At 47.1% G+C, this 22,548-nt stretch overlaps 1 protein-coding gene and 1 long non-coding RNA gene across 5 annotated transcripts in view; one reads left to right on the top strand and one right to left on the bottom strand.

The window, feature by feature from the left end:
* The window catches only part of ZNF608 (zinc finger protein 608), a 113,088-nt gene that overhangs the window by 10,885 nt on the left and 79,655 nt on the right, over nt 1-22,548 (bottom strand). The window lies entirely within an intron of this gene.
* On the top strand, nt 11,099-20,608 carry LOC132028024 (uncharacterized). The gene is made up of 4 exons (XR_009407323.1): nt 11,099-11,951; nt 18,128-18,478; nt 19,034-19,070; nt 19,570-20,608. It is a non-coding gene; the product is annotated as an uncharacterized LOC132028024 (long non-coding RNA).

Raw genomic sequence — 22,548 nt, 5'->3', positions numbered from 1 at the left:
TAATACTGTGTGTGAGAGTGTAATCAAGATACTGCTGACAGAAGGAAATGGTTTTTGCCATGTCCTGCTGTAAAACACCAACACTCACCTCTTAATTTTTCTATTATTACACATAATTGCTTTCGTTTGGCAAGCGGCCAACAAAAACTAAGCACCAGTTACCAGTGCTTAAACCAGAAGGTGACTGAAAGGCATCGGCTTTGTTTCCAATTCAACAGTATAGAATCGTGGTGATTTTGTATTTAGAAAAAGATTATAGGGGTGCACAAAAATAGGTGTTGAGGGGGAGAGCAGGGGGGGCCACAGAGTCCAGAGAGCAGACAATCTGCTATGATTTCTCTCTTTCCTACTCCTCCCTTCTCTGGCTCTGTGAGACAAGCATCAGCCAGGGTATGGTATCTGTTTCACTGTTCGGTCTTGTTTCATATTAAGGACTCCGAAAATAGCCCTCTTAAGAAAATAAATGTGCACAATAGGTTTGCTCTTGGGGTTATCTTTAGAATCAACTTTAGAAAGCATTTGCCACAGAGGATTAGAAGAAAAATCTCAAAACCAACACACTTGTTTCCTGCAAGCCATTCTGCTTTTCCCAACTGCTTTGCAGGCAGACAATTTAATTTAGCACTGCATCTGTGAATTACTAAACTTAAGTGCACTTAGTATACCAAATGTCACAGGAAAACAAAATAGAACATCCTCTTTATTTCTCTAGAGGACAAGCGCCGTATATATTTTTTTAATCACTCGTTAAAAACGTACAATAAAAGGGCCTAATCTTGAGACATACCTAAAATACTAGGGTAAATAAATGAAACGCTTAAGTGAGGCTTTGTTGTGTTTTCTGTACCTACAATCCATTCTATCTTGGAAGCACCAAGGGACAGTCCTCAAGGTCTGCTTCTAGTTGGTTTGCTCCCTCGCTCACTGCCATTTTGAATCGTATAGAAAGCCTGTATTGCACTCCTTTACAGTACGGGACAACTCACAAGGTAAGACTAATTTCCTTGGGAACATTTTCACAGCAGGTAAAAATATTTGAATGGTTGGAACTCAGTAGTGGGGAAGGAAGGATTTCTTTCAAAAGTCTCTGAAAGAGATTTAAAAAATGCTTTCCCATATGGTCTCTGTTGCTATTAGGTGACAGCTGAATTTACTCACTGTAGCGATGGGGGGAGGTGGGAGGGGGACAGGAATGAAGCAAAGCAAGCATTTCCTCAAATCACGGTTGATTCCATTCTAATTCCCTGGGGAAATTTTTTTTTTTAAAACCACTGAATATAAAAATTCATACTGAGATGAGAATCAATGGTAATTAGGCATTTGGTCAAAATTTGCACAAGACAGAACAATTGGAGGAAAGGATTCTTTATGAGCACATCCCTCCAGGAAAAGGGAGGGCGGTGGGAGGGGAGGCGAAGGGGAAGACGGAGCTGGTTTTCTCATCATGTGCTCTCTGGGGCCCTGTGTGTGGTGTCAAAGACCTTTGCAGCTGCTTAAAATTCTTTAGCATGTCAGCTATATTTACAGTGCAGGAATATATCTGTATTGCCAGAAGGTTACCGCATTTTAGCTTTAGACGCACTAGGCTGAATCACTGCGTTCCAGAGTCCCTGATGTAGCACAAATGTATAATTAAAATTGCTTGAAAGGAAACATGAAAGAAACAACAAACCCTCCATTCTTGCAGTAATAAAATTAAAAACAGGAAAAGTCTGCACAGACACTTAACATTTGTCTGCAGTGAAAGGCTTTTGTTATTGCTTTTCCCCTAAGGGGTTCGCGTTTCCAGCAAACGCGGGCCGCGGATTGGCCGGCGCCTGCTGGGAACGCGCGCGTCTGATTGGCTGGGCCGAGGGCGGCCGCCCCGGAGCCGCGAGGCGGCGGCCGGGGATAAAGGCGCTGGGCGGAGGGCAGGGGCCGCGGCCCCCGGGACCCGGTCGGCGGTTCCCCAGCCGGGACCCGGGGGGCACCGTGGGGACCCCGAAGCGGCAGCCGAGGGGCCACCGTGGCCAGCTGCCGCCGAGGCTGAGCCCACACTGCGGCTTGCACAGCGTGAAACCATTCCCACGGCCGGAGGAGGCTGTTTCTAGAAGCCACACCGGCACACCTCGTGGGGAAGCACTAGCGAGACTGCTAGGACCGTCCTTATTACCGGCCGGCCCTGGGGGTGGGGGATCCCGGTCAAGCCCATTCTCCGCTTCAATAGGGCCTCCATGCGCCAGCCTGATTTTCCTGGAAGCCCTCGGTATCTGAAACGCTCAAAAACAGATGCTCTGCTCTCGGGGAGACTTTGAAGAGTCTCCATCAATCGGGGCTAATGAAATACGTGTGCCTGTGTCTGTTTTTCTTTCTGCCACAGAGGAGGTCTCTCTGCCTAGCATTCACGTGCGAGGGTACACACGCACATGTTGACATGGCCAAACTGGAAAGAAGGCTTAAGGACTGCTTCTCGTATAAACTACAAAGTGTCCTGTTGCTTTGTAAGAAAGTCTGCGTGTAGACAACCCCCCCCACCTCCATTGTGAGGGGACAAGTGGGAAGGTGGTGTTTCAGCTCTCAGACGTGCAAATGGTTTGTCGGTTTCTTGCTGAAGTCTCCAACAGCTTGCGTACTTGGTAACCCGTGGGCATGTAAAGTGGGACTCTTCTTTCGAAATAACCAAAATGAAAATTAGTCTTTTTCAAGTTCTACTTCGAATTTCATAAATCTGGGCACAGCTGTATTTCTCATTTATCTTACATACACTGGAAATAAATATACATGTAGGCCAAACAGAGCTGATATTTCTTTTAATGCACATGTACTCTTCCAAATGCCTTGCCTGTGACCCAGGTGCTGGGGACACACTACAACCAGCCTCTTTCATCTTCACATTCTCCAGTATCCTTTGAGGTTTACTGTCCTCCTCTCCTACCCAGGACAATGGTCTTTGTCCAAGTTCTAATAATGCCTGCCCCTTAATGTTTTATATCTGAGAAAGATCTGAAGCTCACGGCCAATGAAGTATGAATACAGCTAAAGACAGCAATGGATAGTTTGAGTGTGCTCACCGCACAGGGTTTTCATATTTTTTTAATGCTTTGTCTTGGATACTGATACAGAATCCAAGCTATGGCCCCATAAAGTATGTACTATCTACAGGACACTTAGAAGAACGTGCTCCGCCCTCTATAACCTAAGCCCGTGACCTCTGCAAGTCCAAAGAGCCCTGACGTCTCCTAAGAATTCCAGTCACAGGGTTCTAACTCTAATGTGCTCTTGTCAATACTTAGCAGTGAAGTGCTCCCAGAGAGATGATCAAGCCCGCAGACATCTCCAGGGTATACATTAGGTACTTATTTGGTGCTATGGAATCAGCCACGGTCTAGCCAGACCTCCATCCAAACTCTGTTCTGCAAGAGCTTACAAACTTACCATAAAACCAACACAGGCACACCCTGTCACCCAGAAAGGGAAGGAGAGCTTAGGGGTGACCTATACCTAGACAACAGTTCCCTTAACCCATCACATTAAACTAGACCCTGAATAAGATGTTCCTAGGACTTACCCTGCCTACAGTCCCTGCTCAGAGGGTTGTCTTAGGCTACTAGGCTCCTAAAACAGTGATCCTAACTCTGGCCTCCTTGGATGGTTGCAACAAAGGGCGCCTAAGCTGAGGCAGCCAAACAGGGACTTATTTTGGGAAACGGAATCTGTCACAAGGAAAGGTGATAACATAAGTAGAAATCTCAAGGTCACAAGGTACTAGAGGCTGAGAGGTCGACAGTGGGCCAGACCTATACAAGAGCTAGGATATGAAGCCAATGGGCACAAGGCCCTCAGTACCAGTGTGTACGTGTCCCTTCTTCCTCCTCTTCATCAGTGACAAGAGCTCACCAAGCACCCAGGACTGCCCCATTATTCTCCAGTCATCTTGTTAAAAAGTCGTTCCTGGTTCTCAATTTAAATCTGTCTTTGACTCCCTTGCTCCCAGAGGGACATTCTGATAACCAGCAGGGAAAGTCTACCCACTGTCCCGTGGACAGCCGTTCATCCAGGCAAGGACAACAACCACTGCAACATTTTCACCTCCAGCTCACTTTTTTCACCTCCAGCTCACTTCTTCCCCCCCCCCCCTCCAGCCTAATGGAGTTTCTTCTGCAAGCACCATTTATATCACAGTTTTAATCCCTCTAAGACGTTCTAGTCCAAATCTCCAAGGAAAGCTCCTAATGAATCAGCACCAAAGAGGGACAAAGTCCAATGTTCCCTCTTCTCTGAATGTTCTCCACTCCCACGCTGACAGTGCATGCCACGGAAACACAGCCGCCCCCTCCCGAGACACCCACAGCACTTCCCTTCACAGCCCTCTGACCAACGGATGCTCCCCAGAATCCAGGCTTACCTCTGAGTCCCCAGCTAGACCCTTCTTAGCCTCCCGCCCAGGTCAATGCGCAGGTGTGTGGCTCATTCAGGTCTGTGACAGCCAAGTGAGAGACTGGACGTGCGCCACTTACAGGCCTGGCCCACACTATCCCCGGTGCATGTCCTTTTCACTTCTTCCTCTTTCTGGCTGGCTGGCATGGAGACAGCAGTGACCTTGAAGGCCACCGGCGGATGGCAGGGTCTCCTTCATCTGGGACCCCTGAATGACCAGGGAAACGCAACAAAGGAATCCCAAACTCACTCCATCAGGGAAGCAGCAGATCAATTCCTCCCATGTTTGAACACTGCGGAGACTGTCTTAACCTAATACCCTGTCCCTCCCATGCTGCTAGTCCTTAGAGACAGAGGATGCCTCGCCCTCAACCAGAAGACAGAGGAGCAGCGCCTACACCTGCCCCACCGGTGATCACAGGGCCTGGCGCGCACACAGAGCCAGCGCACTCGACCCCTGGGAACTCTGACACGGTGACAGAAGGGAATCTAGATCTGAAGCCTTCTTCTCACCATTCTTTTTCAATAAGCATAATCTCCCAGAGTGCAGAGATGACAGAAATTCTCTGTGGAGAGACTATACTCCAAAGATGTGATAAATATGGTGTATGAATTACTGCTTCTCCTATTCGTGAAGATGTTTCCTCAAGAACTGGGCAATTGCCTGATTTCCCAGCGGATCTAACTCTGTTTGTATTACAGTTTAAAGAGTGTTCCAGAGTCTTTAAAGTGCCTCGTCTCTGGGACAGAAGTCTCTGCCAAGCGTTGCAAATGCTGAATTTGGAATCATGTCGGTCTTTTTTTTTTTTTTCCCTTTCTTTTTTGGACTCCTATTCAGACTACCACATCTGGATGGACTTGGCGTGCACTCAAGCAGAAAACAGAAACCTCACTCTAATAACACCAAAATGTAACCCTGTTGTGCCACAACCCCCCCCTTTTTTTTTTTTGAAGTTTACACATTTCTTTCCTTTTATATATTTTTTCTAGTGGAATCATTTGTGACAATAAAAGGCCACAATATGCTGGTTTCATGCACCCAGGATGAAGTTCATACATTTAGAGTATCCTATTACTCTACATTTTTATACAATATGACCATTGTACAAGGTATGATTTATCATCACTCCTTCCTACTCCAACTCCCTCCCCTCCCACACCTTACTGTTGTGGTTTTGCTGTAACCAAGGCTAGGACTTGCTTAAAAAGGTTGAGCTTTGCATAGTACAATTATTCGATTTTCCTGGCTTTATAGCATCTAACCTTCGGAGAGATCTTTCTTCAAAGGACAAAGTTGGGTTTCTAACTCTTTGGGGCAAATGTTTCACTGACAACGAAGGCTGCCAATGAAATCCCCCACAGTCAGAATGCAGAGGGACTTGCCTATTTCCCTATGCCAACTATCTCTGGAGCACGAGGATAAGAAACGTGTCATCACATGACCAGAAAATGCAGTATTTTTTTTTTTTTTTTTTTTTAAAAGAGCTCTACTGCTGAGCTGAATGTTTGAAGAGTCACTTTAACCACATCCTGTAATCAAACCATCTGGAACACAGTGCTGCGATTAGTCACCCTGAACATTGGGCTTTATCTGAACAAATAGCGTACGGCAATGGAGCTTGGGAGATAGGGCAGCACTAACAAAGGGGAGTGTAATGAAACACTTTATGCCCTAGTGTGCCACCACCCCACTCATAAACCCCAGACATGCTCTGCTCTGGTGTTAATGTACTACTTTATGAAAGCACAGTGAGCTTAAAGATTAAAGGACTGACGGGCTAAAAATTGCTGGTTTGGATAGATGTTCCCTGTTGGCGGCTGGACGATGTTGGCACCGCTCTATCTACGTTAATTATAAGCTCTCAGACGACAATTCAGCATTTCTTTTAGGGTTCGCTGTTATTTTCAGGGCATCGGGAACAAGGTTCATTTATGGGAGGATCGTTAATGATTCTTGATTGGCCAGAAGTTCATCTGAACATCGAGATACTGCTTTTTGGTTCCTCCAAACCCTACCCATCAATCTCAAGGGAAAAAAAAAAAAAAATCCACAAGAAATCCAAGCAAATGGACTAAGCCAACACCAGAGAGCAAAAGGCAATGGCAGAATGATGTTCTAATCTCCATTTTAAAAGACGGTATTCTTCCTGGACTGAGCTTATCTCTTTCAAAAGTACATTTGATCACTGGGATACCATCTATGGAAATCTTATTTAAAAAAAAAAACAAAAACCTGAAAGGCTTTCTCCCCACCCCCAACTACCTTGAATAAGCTCTAAGGGAGGGGGAGAACCATAGCTAAAGAGACCTTGTTTCCCCATGGGCCTTACGGTTTAATACACAAAAGAACACACAGCTACTTCCATCACTGTCACCTCCCCCGCAGCCTTTGTTCTGAGGCCTGATGAGCTGTATTGATTTGGGAAAATCATTGAGCTTCTTGGAAAACTAGACTCTCGCTTATTCACTGCCATCTATTTCTTTCCCATGAAGACAGGTGGCCAATACGCAGTTGACTGGTCAGCTAAAAGAGGCTCTTGCTGCTTTTCTTCTCTTCGCTTCCCTAGTAACATTACCCTTTCCCACTTCTAGAAAACACAATGGCCTGTTAAAAAGTCTTGTGGGGAAGAAGAGGGAGCAGAAATCAGGCTTTTGTAAGGCACCTCCGGGAACACTCAGCTGCTGTCCTGGACATCTGTATGGGAGCCTGCTTGGCGTCTCTGGCTGGTGACAGGATTTTCACCGACCAAGCGTTACCCTAGTGGAAGCGTTCGTGAAAACTTCGATAGCCTAAGACACAACTTTCAAAAATCAGATCCAAACAGATCACTAGAACTTAATGTTAATTTCAGAAAGAGATGCTTTCCTTAAAAAAAAAAAAAATCAGTACATAAGTTTCAGTAAGTTTCATCATTATAAGACATCCTAAGTGTGTCATTACGGATATTTCAGGGAACAAAGAGCATAGCGGGGGGGAAAAAAAAATCATGGGGAGATCTTGACAAAGCAACTTTAAACATGACGAGAACAAAAACCACTTGATTTTAAGTAAGGCAGACATATGCATGCTAAAGAAACATTATCCTTGATGGCTCAAGGCTACTAGTGAAACAAAGAGATAATGTAACCACCCATACCACAATACCGCTTAGGGGTCAGGAGGCCCCCCAACCTGGGGATAGACAAGAAGACAAGTTTCAGGGAATGCAGAGCAGGGGGAACCAACCCCCAAGCTTGCTCCGACAGGGCAGCAAGTGACAGGCAGGGAGGCTGCATGCCTCCCCAAGGGGAGGCTCTCCATCCTGTGCTCTATCAAGGCTCAGCCATCACACAGGAAAATGAACTGATACGCTCAAGGAAAAGATAAAAGATGAAGGTGGGGAGCATAGAGAGGGGAGAAAGGGAGGGGGACCACAACACAAAGTCTTCTGAGACATTTGGAAGAATTTCAATGCACAGAGTGACCCTGTGCACATACAGAGTCTATGCATGTAGGTACACACTCATATGAAGAGGTTTCATTTCTGGTCTTTGATCAAACTGTCCAGTAAGTAATGCCTTGAGGCTGGCTGACACAGACATATGCTAACAAACCACACTGATTTCTGGTGCAAAGTTCCAAGCCCGAATTTTTTCCTGCTCCTCTGCATTCATAGCTCTGTAAGTGGTTGAGTATCGATGAATGATTTCTAGTTCCTCAAACCCTCTCTTTTGTAATAAAGATTTTTTTTTTTTAATTTATTTGACAGAGATCACAAGTAGGCAGAGAGGCAGGCAGAGAGACAGAAGGAAGCAGGCTCCCCACGGAGCAGAGAGCCCCATGTGGGGCTCGATCCCAGACCCTGGGATCATGACCTGAGCTGAAGGCAGAGGCTTTAACCCACTGAGCCACCCGGGTGTCCCAAACCCTCTCTTTTTTGAAGGTACCAACTGGAATAGAAGGGTTTCTCATTCCCTCTCCTCCCTATCTTCATGGGGAGACCAGGGTTCAGTGCCAGCTATAGGAGAACAGACATCTTCCCCCCTCAGGTCTCCCAAGCTTTAATTATTAGCTCATTAGGAGATCACTTTTTTCCTTCCTTAATATAAAAGCACTCACAAGTTGGGGAAAGGTATCTAGTAAGTACTTACTGAAGCAGGCTTACTCTGAGCCACAATCACGATTTGGTTCTTACTCTGGGACCTCCCAGCATGTTCCTAACACACATCCAAGAGTTATTTTAGGAGGCAGCGGCATATAAGGGGCCCAGGCCCATAGCACATAACCAGGATCCCCACCCCCAGAACGGAAGGGACACAGCCTCAACACAACCCCACGTTCGGACCCGCCTGCCACGGAAGATGAGCAGCTGAGAGAAGGCAGGCCTTCGGTTTCCCGCACTCAGTATTACCCACGGCATCTTTTCCGCTTACAACCCCTCAGCCAGGATCTCTACGATGTCATCAGTCCAACTTCAAAAACAGGTAAAGACAACAACAGGCGCAAAAACCCCTGGCTCCAGGCCAAGGCCCCTAGAAGACAGCATTCTGAGGCCAAAGGAGGGAAGAAGGGTGTGAGATGCTATGAATTTGGAAAGCCGCTTCCGAGATACCTGCAACTCCCCCAGCTCCAGGTGCAGAGAGAAGTCTGTTTCTGGCTTCCCCTTCCTGCCAACCCAAGGGAAGTGCAGGGGAGGGAGCAACAGGCAGGGCTGCTCACCCATCACCGGGATGAATGAAATTGCAAGATGCCAGGGGACATAAAACCTACGCATGAACTAACGCCTATACTTTGGGGAAGGGGAGCAGACTCAGGAAAAAAACAAAGAGGGAGGGATCTTCCTCCTCTCCTTGCTCGCAAACCTCTTGCGCATCCATCGAGGTGGGTGATGAGCAGAGTTTCAGGTTTCAGTGCTAGTGAACTGCTCGTCAAAATACGGATAATCCCAGGACAGATTATAGGACTGCGTTTTCCAGTCATTTCTTACCCTCCCCGGGTCCTTGAGATACAGGGAGACAGTGGGAACCAATTGACAATTATGCGCACATCAAAAAGCTGCTACTGATGCGTGCATCTCACTGGGACCCAAGAGCCTGGCTTCATAGAAATTATGATGCTTTTTTCAAAGTCAGAGCGCTTATTTGCTTTCGTGCCAGCTCTGGGCCCTTTTCATCTCCAGCTCTCCCCGGCCCAGGAGAGCACACATTCCTACGGCTCTGCTGGCCACCAGCTGGGTCCCCCATAAATCATAAATCCTCTGAACAAGCCATTCTTTACAAAGACCAACAGCATTTACTGGAGATGATCACTCTGCTATTATTCCACTTGCTGAAATTTAAAATAGCAATTTACAACAGCAGCTGAAGACCGGGGAACCCTCTGTGTGTGTGTGTGTGTGTGTGTGTGTGTGTGTGTGTGTGTCCATCCCCAGCAAGACTCTGCATGTCTAGGACACGCAGAGGCACACATTTTATGTGTCACCTGAAAGTCAGCAACTCTGCCAATCTAAAAAGGAAACAAGGGAGTGCCTCTCAGAGGAACCGGAGTCAGCACCCTCAAAATTAAAGGCAATGGGGTGAATGAGGTCCTTGTCGTTGGTAAATCTCCCTGTTCTCACCGGGAGGCAGCCAAGCCCAGCGACTCCCATAGTGAGGCCACACCATGGTGGCTCGGGTTCAGAATGTAATAAGGAAAGCCGAAGGAATTAACTCCAATCAAGCTCAGCCTGCAGCCAATTTTACTCTGAAGACTGGGAGGAAGACAGAATGAGAGAGTGTTTGGTAATCCTACACAGCATCCCAAGCGCCCGAGAAGATGGTCTCGGGAGACAGACTCACCTGGCCCCCGGCACACTCTGCAGCTGGGGCTTCACCCTTAATGAAGCCTCTCTGCCCCTCAGTTTTCTCATCTATAAAACAGGGACAATACGGATGCCGGGTAAGGTATGGTTTCTATAAAGCATCAAACACAGGGGCGTGGGCATCCAAGAGTCGCTTGGCAAACGGACTCAGGCTTCCTCATCGTGAAACTCCCCTGGAACCCACATCACAGCTGGAAACAGAGGGAGACCCCAAAATACAAGGAGTTGCACACTGAGAAAATCAGCCGGCAGCTGGCCTCACTGCGCTTCTGGCAGGTAAAGCACCCTCAGACGGGGCCGCCGGGCAAATTATCCTGGATTCCCGGGGTCTGGGCTGTTGGACACACGGTAGCACGATCTCTTAAGCACATCTCACGAGCTGCAAATTCCAACAGGAGGGACTTAGCTTCTTCCTAAGCCTGGCCCCAACTGCAACCCCCAGGAAGGTCTCCTTCCTGGCATACCCACCGTGGCAAGCCCATATCCCCACCTCCTCCTCCTCACCACTCTGGACATGCAGTTCTAAATCCCTGCGGGCTCCTCTAGGGATGTGGGGTTCGGGGACCGCACATCCGGTCCGCAGGAACAGGAACTGAATGCCTGGCATCTGTCACAGCAACAAAAGGCAAAATTAAAGGTCCCCGGGACCTTGCCGAGAGGAGCCCCGGCAGCAGGGCTCTGGGGACTGCAGAGAGCATTAAAGGCAAACTCATCCTTCCAATTACCATCTGAACAGACTAGATGTCTCGAATGGTCCGAGGCCCCCCCCCTCCGCCCCCTTCCGAAGTCCCTATCTTTTCAGCGAAGAAAAAAGCCCAGCAGAGTTACAAGTATTTCAATAATGTGCTTAGAGACCAGCTCTTTTCTGTAAACAAGCCTAATGAAGCGTGACTAATAGTGCTCTCCCCGAGCAGAGCAAGGGAAAGGGCCTTTGTTAGCACTTACTGGAGCAAGTCATCGTTTTGCTGGAGCAGAACAAAACTTAGCTGGTTATTGATTGACCAGCCTCGCTTGGTGTCACCCCGTTGCTGCCCATTTCTGCATACTGTGTGTATAATACATGTGTTTATGTAGACGCAGAGATGTTCATTCACACACACACACACACACACACACACACACAGTCACGTGCAGCCACCAAGCTAACTTGGGGTGACACTGCCCTGCAGAAGGGATCAAGTCTTCGAGGCTCTGCTCTCTGACACTCACGTCTCTTCCAGTCTTTGATAGCTCCTAACATTGCTCTCCCACCAGCGGTCCGTACTGGGAAGCTGAGTTTCAGGACCTGTGTATACCGACGCTCCCCATGGATGCTTACCGAAGTCGCTATGATTTCATCTGACCTACGTATTACATTTGAGGGGTGATTTACTTTGGTTTTTAAATAAATGCCAAAGGGCTGGTGTTTCTTTCCCCTCGTTTTACTTCTCAATTCTGAAACTCCTGAAATCTGGCTCGTTGTGTCTACTAAATACGCCTTTCGGGATGGCTCTCGTCCTCTTCTGCAATGAGAGCGCGTCTTAAACGTGACTAACACTGTCAGCAGGGAGATCCGAAGCGGACTTGGACTTCTCTTCGGAACACACAGGAATTCGAGTCAAGATGTGGCCTTCCTTGGTGACTCGAAGCACAGAATTTCCGTATCAATTATTGACTGCACTCTGGCCTCATCTGAAACATTAGCCCTGCAGGCTGGTAAGTTCTGACCCCAGGTGGCACAACCACCCACTCCAAAGAGGCTGGAACATTAGTGCTTTGCACTGGGGACTGAGGCGTGAGAGCCCATCAATCAGGCTCCCGACAGCTTTCACGGCCTCTGAGCATTAGGCCCAAGTCAACCTCGGAGATGCCTATTGTTTGCACGAGCCTCTTCTTCTCTGGTCTGATGAAGTTAGGGTTAAGTCCAAGGCTTCGGGAGAGAGAAAGGCTATTGTTAGTAACTCAGTCTTTATTGACTCTGACCTGCAGGGCAGCCAGCGTGAAGTCTCCTCTGGAAAGTAATGCACTGTTAATTGGTGCTCATCATCACCGTGTGTTTTATACACCTCTTTCCAACGAGAGAAGACCTGACTAAACATTTCAGCATCTTTCCCAGGTTGCCTTGTAATTCTCTCAAGAGCTACACACACACCACACACACACACACACACACACACACACACACACACACACACACGAGACAAAACTCTGATTTGTACCCATCATGGTCCTGGGTTGCTACACTGAATACCAATGTGAACACGGAATGCTGGGCTGGACAATGGGAACATTTGGGAGTTGGCAGAGGGAAGACTATTTTATTTATTTATTTTTTTAAAGGCAGATATCTGTGGGGAAGAGTCCATAGGGCAGGAGAGCGCCTGCTGGAGAGATGAAGTAGAGATACCGTATTTCCTACTGAAGTCCTCTGCCTGAAATAACTAAAGAAATTCTTCCACTGAAACTGGTAGCTGGGCATGCTAGGGGCCAGCCACCCCCTGCATGGCGAGGGCAGGGGCTGTGCACAGTGGCCCGTGGGCTTCGTGTGAGGGATACAGCACTCTGAAGGGGTGCAGAGTGACTGGGTCCAAAGGCTTTCTGGTTTCCTTTGAAAGAAACACCAAACCATTCTCTCTTCTTACCCAAACAGGCCTCCTAGGGGAGAGGAGGGGGGGGGGTGGCCTGGCAAAGGTGAGTCATCAGAGCACCTCGTCTGCTTCTCCATGGCCCGGGGCAGCAGGTGACCGGACAGGACAGCCCCACAGCAAAGGACCCACAACACTTGTTGAAAGTACTGAACAAGTGTCTTTACAAAACTGAACTCTTGGAAGGAAAGATCACATGGTGACTTTTCGGAAGTCTTAGTTTGTGGAAACAAGGGGGAAAAAAACACAAAAACCAAATGGCTTAGTTTCTCACTGAGCTTTCTTTGCTTAAGAAATTTTCAACCACGGGAAGCCTAGGTGGCTCAGTGGGTTAAGCCTCTGCCTTCAGCTCAGGTCATGATCTCAGGGTCCTGGGATCGAGTCCCGCATCGGGCTCCCCACTCAGCAGGGAATCTGCTTCTCTCTCTGCCCCTCTCCCTGCTTGTACACACACACACTCTCTCTCTGACAAATAGATAAAATCTTTAAAAATAACAAATACATTTTTTAGCCACAAAATCCTAGCACATTTAGCCAAGAGACTGATTACGTTGTTTTATTTATTATATCCCCATATCTAAATTAGTACCTATAAATTAATACATACTTTCCCTAATGAGTGACTAGAAAGCCATTTTCCAATTAAACCCTGCTCCATTTGTGGGTTTGACGGTATACTAACTCCGAGATCTATGAATGTAATACTCGATCTGATCAGCTTTCTGAAAAGATGGTGGGCAAGAGAGCAAACCGTGCTTTCAGTCCTGATAAAGTGTCTCGCTGCAAAGGACTACATTTTCTGGTTTCCTTCAGTTCAACTCAACTTGAATAGTAAGGAAAATCAGAAATTCCTAATTCACTAGGAACACACCGCCAGAGCAGATTAAACTCATAAATGATGTCATGGGCTATCAAAGCCAAAAAAAAAAAAAAAAAAAAAAAAAGAAAAAAAGGTTGAGTGGACTCTTCAGGACAAAAGTGAACGTGTAGCCTGTTCTTAGAGAAAAAGAACTTCCTTGGCTATTCCTACTTCGTACAGCCCAGAAATGAGTTCGGAAAGGACGCAGAGAAAACCACCCAGTATTCAAGCCACTAAGTGCCATACATAAAGACTTATCCTTACGAAGGGTTAAGTCTCAAGTCCGTGAAGATGGAGAGAGTCAGAGAGCACAGAAGGGGAGGAAGGGCCGAAGGACAGAGAGAAGCTGACTCTGAGCAGGGAGCCTGATGCGGGGCTCGATCCTCAGACCCCCAGGATCATGACCGGAGCCGACTGAGCCTCCGGTTCCTGATGATTACTATTTTACTGATGAGCAAAGTAATTCCAAGATGGCTTAACTGGCAGACTTGCCCAGGGTTGGAAAGTCAGAGATGTGAACACAGGCAGTCTGACTTCTGATCCCATGCTCCAAAATGCGTTGCGTAAGGTTACCTAAACCTAACTTTATAAGTAACACTATTTCATGAAGCCACCGTATGTGTGTGGATGTGGGCCCCTGGGGTACGCAAGGCCACCTAGGTGAAGACCAGTGGTGTGCTTGGAGTTACGTGCCATGGATGGGCACACACCTCTTCCTAGAACCATCTTCAGACACCTCATGTTGGAAGCTTGGAACAGACCATAGTTGAGAATATACACCACAAAACAGCAAACACTACCAATCAGGGTTCCTGAGTCCTCCAATCCAAAACTGGGTGTTCATTTACCAGCGCAGGGGCGCCTGGATGGCTCAACGGGTTAAGCCACTGCCTTCGGCTCAGGTTATGATCTCAGGGTCCTGGGATCGAGTCCCACATCGGGCTCCTTGCTTGGCAGGGAGCCTGCTTCTCCCTCTGCCTGCTCTGTCTGCCGCTCCCCCTGCTTGTATGCACTCCTTCTCTCTCTGACAAATAAATAAATAAAATCTTAAAAAAAAAAATTTTTTTTAACCAGCCCACCAATGGCTACAGACCTTAATTTGTGGAAATGCTATTCTTCTTTCCCATTGTGCGACATGTCAGACAAAACAGGGGTCTGGGGATAGCAGGGAACCCGGAATCCCTTCCCTATCTATGTTTCACTCCTTAGAAAGGATCTGAAGTACGAAGCGGAGGACTCGTTCTAGAATTCACCACGGACTACAGTTCTGACTTATCATTTTTGCTGTCGTTTCGAGGTAGTCACAATTCACAATCCCAGACCTCTCCCTTCCATTTATGCACTCACACCTATCTGGTCACAAAGGTGTGGCTCTTCTGACTCTCACTAAAATTCCTGGCTCCAGGGGCGCCTGGGTGGCTCAGTGGGTTAAGGCCTCTGCCTTCGGCTCAGGTCATGATCCCAGGGACCTGGGATCGAGCCCCACATTGGGCTCTCTGCTCAGAAGGGAGCCTGCTTCCTCCTCTCTCTCTCTGCCTGCCTCTGCCTACTTGGGATCTGTCTGTCAAATAAATAAATAAATCTTTAAAAAAAAAAAAAAATTCCTGGCTCCATCCCCTCCTCTTCATCTGGGCCACTGTCCACACTCAGGCCTCGGTTACCTTTCCACCGCCACCACTCACCCCTCCCCCACCCTCACGACACCTCAAACTGACGTTCAGTACCCTGCACGCAACAGGTTACCTCAGGCTTCACGCTTTCCTACTGCCTTCTGCAGGGAGAACCGGGCCTGCCTTTATGCACTGGCGTCTGAGGCCGGGGGCACAGAGCTCTGGGAAGCCCTGAAAATGCCTGACCGCTCCTGTGGGTATTTCTACTGTAGGACGTACGTGATGTTCAGGAAGCTGAATTTTTATCTGCCAACTCTGGAGGAGACTCAGCACTGTCTCTCACTCAGAGTGCCCTGCAAAAAGCAGGTGCTCAATAAATGTCTTTCTTTCTTCTTTTTTAAATATTTTATTTATTTATTGTACAGAGAGAGATCACAAGTAGACAGAGAAGCAGGCAGAGAGAGAGAGGGGAAGCAGGCTCCCCGCTGAGCAGAGAGCCCGATGTGGGACTCCATCCCAGGACCCTGGGATCATGACCTGAGCCGAAGGCAGTGGCTTAACCCACTGAGCCACCCAGGCACCCTCTTTCTTCTTTTTTAAAGGCAGATGAAATATCGAAATGAACAAAGTGTAAAAGAGTCCCTGCGTTATTATCGTGACACAAATCCAAAGGCCGAAGTGAAATTGCGACGGTGACGATCTGTCCCCTGATTCTGATCCCTCCCAAGCGAAGGAGCCCATCTCCATCGATTCTTGCCATTTTCAAAATAACGGGTAATAATATGAATGCGAACCATTGGGTTTTGAGTTACCTTCTATTTTTTTATTGGAAATTTTTGTGAAGTAAGCACTCTTATAAGGTAAAGAAACCCGGAACCTTCCTCAAGGATTTCAAAAGCCATCCACTTTTATTGAACTATTATGAAAGCGACTGATGAGGTCCATTTGTCGCTCACCTGATGGCAGAAGCTCCAAACAGAGACCATAACCGCCCAGCCACGGTAGATGCAGACCACTGGCCTCTCCCACTGCTGCTTACAATTTAATGAACAGTCATAGCCTACAAATCTCCTCCCAATGGGCCGCCAGGTGGGGATTCTCCCAGAGTCTGGGGCCCCAAAGACAGATCTGTCATGGCTTAAATAAATTTTACAGATGTACTAGATAAAGGCCATAAAGAAAACAGAGCTTTTATAAAACAAAGTTGACAGAGCAGAAAGCCATCTCTCCATAATGGGCGCGTCCGCGTGTGTGTCCCGCGCCGCGTGTGTGTCCCAAAGGGAGATAGACAACGAAGGTTAGCAAGCATGAAATGACAGTCTTTGCCTTTCAGGGGACGTCAATTTTATTTGCTGAGTGTAAGTCTTCAAGCCATGGTTTTCCATCTGCATGTGTGATCACCAGAAATGGATTTCAAGGAGACAGAAAATTATTTCACTGATTGCTCAGTAACGCAGATCCCATGTTACGCGTTCATGACAATAAATAGGGGAAAACTCTGGTGAGGTGCGAAGCAGTGTCTTCCCGTTGTGATCCTTGATGGCGCGGATTATTCCGCCTGCCTTCTGGGGATGCACCGTGTGGCTGGAAGCGGTGCTGGGACTGGGAACTAGTACTAAATGGAAGCTGGCATTACCAGAAGCGTGCACATGCGTCACTGGTCCTCAACACGTGGCCCGTGACTTTTAACAGGGCCTCTCCGGTGCCGGACACAGAACTGTCTTTGCCACTGTGCTTTTCAGTATCTCCTCTCTCCCCATAAAACAAATAGATTAGTTTACTTAGAAAGCATCAGATCTTCAGGCTACTGCACTCCTAATCCAGGGGAAAGACAGGAGAAGGACACTATTTCAATATGGTTGCCTTCACCATGTAGTCAAGAGGCACTTTTTTTTTTCCTCCCAGAAGACTCGTAACTTGTTTTGACTTGTTTCTTCACAACTCAAATGATCCAAGTCTATATCGGAGAGCTGCATGCATCTTTTTTTTTTTTTTTTTAAGACATTACTTATTTTTTTGACAGAAAGAGAGAGCTCGAGAACAAGCAAGGGGAGCGGCAAAGGGAGAAGCAGGCTCCCTGATGAGCAGGGAGCCCAACATGGGACTCAATCCCAGGACCCTGGGATCATGACCTGAGCTGAAGGCAGATGCCTAACTGAATGAGCCACCCAGGCGCCCCGTGTCATATGCATTTTAATCTGTACAACAAACTGCAATGCTTCATGTTTAATTCCAGTGAATTATGTTAGTCTAGTTTTACGTTAAGGCACTCGTTTACAAAGAAACTTGGTAAATATGTGTAAGTCACAGTTTGCATGTAAATATTCCACAAAATAAAACAAAAGGGCACATAAAAAATTTTTGAAATAGTCACGCTTTAAGAAAAACAAAAACAAAAACAAAAAAATCTGGGCCATAGCAGCAACCGTTTAAACGCCGGCCATCCATACACGGGTAAATACGGTTACAGATGCAGCATAGTGTCCTCTGGAACAGGAGATTATAAAGATGCAAATTTCCACTCACTTATTATAAATTAGCAATTCAATTGAAAGCAAAAATGAAATGCCTGATCCCTGAAAGCATGAGGTACAGAGGATCAATCCTTCAAAATAACTTCTACTTAAAATGCACTTATAACCGCAGTCATTACACGAAGGAAATAGAAGAAAGAAATCTACGAAGATGGGGCTGGGGAGGATGCAGTAAATATTTTTCACAGAGCATTTACATACGAAGCATGGTTCCCATCACCTCTTCCTGTTGTTTACATTCTAGGTGACCCCAGAGGAAAGCTGCTTTGGACCAGCAGGGGAACTGGGCTCCCAGGAGGAGAAGGGTTTGTTCACTGCAGATCTGAGACCTGGCGCTGTCTGACCATGGCTCCCCTCTCCCCTCACGTCGCCTTTGTCGGAAGGACCTGCAGTCCAGACACCTGCTAGCTTGATGTGGCTGTCAGAAAGCAGGACCATGACAGTGTTAATGTGCTGCGGAGGAATACCTACTAGGAGGACAGTCTGCCCGTCTTGTAAGGCTGGAATCCCAAATTACAGAGAACATACATGTTGGCGGGCTAACGAAAGGCATTCCTATCTTTGCCTCGAAGAAATCCTGCAACGCTGGGAGTGGGTATGTGTGTCCACTGAGAAGTGCATAGAGTGCTGTGTGTTAGGCACTATTTGAAATGTCCTTCTAACACCCCAATGAGGAGGATACTCTATTCTCCTCATTTTACAAATGATGGGCTGATGCATAAAAGGCAGTGAGTTACATCCCAAGGTCACAAGAGCAGGAAGCTGTGACCCTACAGAGGAACCCAAGGGACCTGGCTCCAGTCTGTAACAATTACCCAGTGTCCCCATGTAGAAGCCACCAGAGCATACACAGCTGGCCCTCACTGCAAGGAATTCTCCTCTTGCACTAATCAGTGACGGCGCCAAATTTAAATGACAAGGCACACAACTGACACAATAAACTTCATCACATCTGTCCTGAGTTCCCTCCAAAACAAACAAATCAGGTTATTTTCAAGCACAAAAGAACCTTGGCAATCACTTATGCAAAACTTCCCCTCTTCAGGAAGAAGTAACCAGGCCTGGAGATTAAATGGTGGATCCCAGGTCCCCTGACTAGGGAGAAGAGAGCCAAAAGTACAGCTAGGTCTCTCCCTTTCTTCTCTTCCAGGGATCCTGGGGGCCCAGAGAGCAGCACCCAGCATAAGGTAGGTAGCAACTGGGACGGCCAGGCCGTTGTGATGGGCTCTCAAGGCTTCTCCAGGGGGTAAGAGGTTCCTTTAAAGCTGAGGCCCTTGAGGGAGCCCCAGGGCCACTGCAGAATTTTGCTTCAGTGAGACTAACACACACCCAAGTGATAAAAAGTGGCTCTGGAGAAGCGGGAGGGTGGTCAAGAAAAGGCTTCTTTGGTCTGGATAAGGAAGGAGTCAGAGCTCCAAGTAATAGCCAAGGTCCTGTGGTAGGTAACACATGCACCAGGGACTCATCTTTTCATTTAATCAATCCTAAACTCCCTGGCCTATTTAGGAAGGCAGCTAAAGGGGAGTGTCTTAAATTTATGCCACAGAAAAGGATTAAAAAGAATCAGAAGACTCCTTGTTGCTGCAAAGGCCAGAGTGGTAAAACACAATCCACTTAGTGCCACATTTAGTGCACTGAGGAGGAGGACGAGAGAAGTCAGATAAAACTCTACCCATTTGCCTTCAGTGAACCTGACCACAGGCTTCCTGGGATAGCACCGTGCTAAGGAGAGAAGTACCAGAGACGTCTTCTGACTCCTACACGTTTCCCAGCCCCCTCCGCCACCACGGCCACCAACACCCACCGCCTGCCAGCGGAACTGCCAATGGAGCACATCTCTGCGCGGTGGGAAGTCACAGGACAAAATGAGATCTAAACTACCGAGAGCCTCTCGTACTTGCTTCCTTTTATCACCAAGCTCAAGAAGTAGCTGCTGACTCAGCCTGGAAGGCAGGGGGCTGCCTCCCCAGGCGCTCGCGGTCTTCGCTTTGGAAGAGGAGGTGTTCTCAGAACGGCAGTGGGTCATCACAGCCCTCTGGCGGGGTGGACAGGGTCCACGGCCAAGGGGCCTGGCAGGAGGGAGTGGGTCATGAGCCATACTCAATCCCAATGCAGCATTACTGACAGCAAAAATCCACGGGCCTCGAGGCTCTGGCGTTCTCTACATGTTAAGAATCAGGGTGCCATTTTGGAAAATAGAGAGGTTTCCAGATGTGGGTTCCTGGCTGAACTACAGAGAAATCTGTGAATCTCTTCTCTCACTCAAACACACACACACACATGTGCGCACACACACACTCCTAGATGATGGCACATATGGGTTTCAAACCCAGGCTTATCCAACGCTAATGTTTTCCCAAACTCCCTGGGTGATTAAAAAAAAATCCTCTTGAGTGCTTATTAAAAATACCAATTCTGGGCGCCTGGGTGGCTCAGTGGGTTGGGCTGCTGCCTTCCGCTCAGGTCATGATCTCAGGGTCCTGGGATCGAGTCCCGCATCGGGCTCTGTGCTCAGCAGGGAGCCTGCTTCCTCCTCTCTCTCTCTCTCTGCCTGCCTCTCTGCCCACTTGTGATCTCTCTCTGTCAAATAGGTAAATAAAATTAAAAAAAAAAAAAAAAAAAACACAACCCAATTATTAGCTCTCCTCCAAACATCTAAGGTGATTCTTATCAGAGCAACGAGGCTCCCAGACTTGAGAGGAAAATACGCACCACACAAAGTAAGATATACATAAAACTATGTGGCGTTTTTGAAGGACAGAAATGGGGGGGGGGAGGTTGGGATTAATGACTTTCCTACATTCTGGGGGATGGGGCTGCACGTGGCGACAGGAATATTTGGTGACTCCTTTAGGAAAAGTCACCAAGGAACCTAGAGTGACGCGGAGCACTTTTCATCTGCCTGAGCCCTTGGACAGTAGTATTAATACAACAGCTTAACTTGGTTTAAAGAAAGAATTATTCCACCACCCGCACTAATCTCTTCTGGCAAGAGGCAGGACTCTTGCCATGGCGACTCACAAAAGATGACGGAGCCTGGCAATCCTTTCTTCACAGAGGGGAATTGGGGCCTTTTCAACATATTAATATAACCTCACTTATTAAGATAAAGCGATGTGCTATAGCACTGGAAATTCTCACACTGGAGGCCGCTATATATTTTCCTCGCCTTTTCTTTTTCTCCCTTCTTTTAACGGAATGGTTCTATAAATAAGAGTGTCCAATTTTACATCCCAGCCTAAAATATTAACATCTTGATATGCTACGTAATTGTGTGCTCTTTTACCAGAAGTCAAATAATTGGATGGGTCACCGGGCAAGATAAAATAAATTGTAGCTCAGAGCCAAGACTAACGGCGAGGCCAGCTTTTCCACTATTCTAGGCAGGATTCTCCCGCCAGGGACACGGGCATGGGTGAGGGCAGGTGTGTGCCTGAGGGTAATTTCTAACAGCACCTCATCATCTTACAGTAGAGATAGAGGTACCCCGTGTATTTCATGAGGTTTATCGAAGGCCTTTTAAAAGGGTAACAGAAAGAAAGACGGAAAGACAGAGAAGCCAAGAAGCAGGCCTTTTTCCACACTGCTCTACCATAAAACCCTCTTGTGAGGTCTGCAAAAATAACAATTCAGCAGAAAGCTGACAGCGGAGCAACCACTGAGTCAGCCCTTATAGGCCCTCTTCAAAAAGCTGCTTTCAGTGAATCAATTTTCAGTGTTGTTTTGGTTATTCTTCGAGAGAAAACTTCCTACCCCCTCGTCCTTCTCCTTTGGAAATTTGGTAAGCGTAGTTTCTGTACCCTGCTGAGACTTGATATGGAGAGCTGTATTCTACCTGCTATTAAGCTGCTGATAGCAATGTTTCTGTTGCAATTTATGAGCAATGTCAGTTGAAGGCAGAGAGTATTGTACACACTATATTTTCCCAGCTGGAGATCTCCGTGAACGGAAAGCAAAAACATGAATACACATGCACTGTGGGCTTGAAGGAATAAAAAGGCAGGGGAAAAAGTCAGCAGGCTAAAATCAGGTGGGTGGTCTTGATTATAAACCAGTAGATAATAAAATATTCAAAGGAAGCTCTAAGTAAAAGGGCTTGTGGGGGTGGGGCGGGGTGGGGAGCGCACAGAATTCGTAATGGTCTTCCCAGGGACCCAATTCTATAGAGAAAGGACGGATCAGATGACCAGTCAAGAAACCACCCAGCAAAATTACCAAAGAGCCAAAACACACTTTCTCTCCCTAGAAAACTCTACAGAGAAATACAACATAAAATATTAATAGGTACCTCATTAGATAAATTCATTGATTTACTTCTTTCTCACCGAAATAAAATGCAGAATGGGTCTGTGTCTGTGGTTCCCAATCCCGGTGCACATCAGAAATATGGGGGAAAGGCTTTTTATTTTTATTTATTTATTTTTAAAATAACCGTGCCATGCTCTGACCTCTAAATATTGTGATTCGGTTTCCTAGCACTTTTTTAAAAACAGGATTTTACTACTCTTCCTCCATGAAAATAGTAACTCGCTGAAGAATGAACCAAACTGAGCTTAATTATATCGGTAGGCTCTATTCACTGGGAAAATGGTCTCTAAGTACACGAAAGGAAACATGTGTGCAAAACAGACAATAACAGAAAACCAAAGGACCATTCACTTATTT

The sequence above is a fragment of the Mustela nigripes genome, chromosome 12, assembly GCF_022355385.1.
Source record: "Mustela nigripes isolate SB6536 chromosome 12, MUSNIG.SB6536, whole genome shotgun sequence".
In the NCBI taxonomy this organism is placed as follows: domain Eukaryota; kingdom Metazoa; phylum Chordata; class Mammalia; order Carnivora; family Mustelidae; genus Mustela; species Mustela nigripes.
Note: the sequence above shows the minus strand (reverse complement) of the source record. Positions and strands in the feature narration are given on the sequence as shown.